Raw genomic sequence first — 860 nt, forward strand, 5'->3', positions numbered from 1 at the left:
TATTTTTCTCTTCTTCTCCTCTATTCCTTTCTTCTTCTCCTCTTCTTTTTCTTCTTTTTTCTTCTTCTTATTTATTTCTCCTTGTCTTCCTCTCCCCTCTCGGCGACCCTAGACCCCCTCTCGACCCTCGACCCCTAGGTGACCGTTGACCCCTCTCTTTTTTTTCTTCCTCTTCTTTTTTATCCTGTTCTTCCCCTACCGCTCGGCGACCCTTGACGACCCTCGTTCACGATAAAAAAAAAGAAGAAGAAGAAAAAAAAAAGAGGAAAAGAAAGAATAGAGAAGCTCCTCTATTCTTTCTTCTCCTCTTTTTTTTTCTTCTTCCTCTTCTTTTTTATCCTCTTCTTCCTCTCATGTTCGACGACCCTCGACCCCGATAACATTTTTTTCTCCGAGAGAGTTAGTGTTCCCGAGTGAACCGGAGGGGGACATTGGTCATATCAGATTCGTCATATTTTCTACGAATGTTCTATATACATACATCCATCGATATCATTCCATACATACATAGACATCTACATTATATAAGAACAAAAAAATATCAAAATTCATCATACATACATCTACAGTATATATGAACAAAAATTATAAACTTTCTCCCCAACTCATACATACATACATACATCTACATCATATCAATATTTTGCAAATTAAGGAGCAGGGAAGGAAGGAAGGGGGGAGGATGGGGCGGTAGCTACCTCTCCCGGAGGGATCGGGGAGGAGACGCGGGCGGCCGGCGTCGGGGGCGACGGCGACGAGGACGGGCTCGGGGTCGGCGAGGGCGAGGGCGACAGTGGGGCGCACTCGGGGGCGGCAGACGGGCTCAGGGGCGCAAGGGGTGCTCAGGGGCGGCGGACGGG

This window comes from Triticum dicoccoides, chromosome 6A (assembly GCF_002162155.2).
Source record: "Triticum dicoccoides isolate Atlit2015 ecotype Zavitan chromosome 6A, WEW_v2.0, whole genome shotgun sequence".
In the NCBI taxonomy this organism is placed as follows: Eukaryota; Viridiplantae; Streptophyta; class Magnoliopsida; order Poales; family Poaceae; genus Triticum; species Triticum dicoccoides.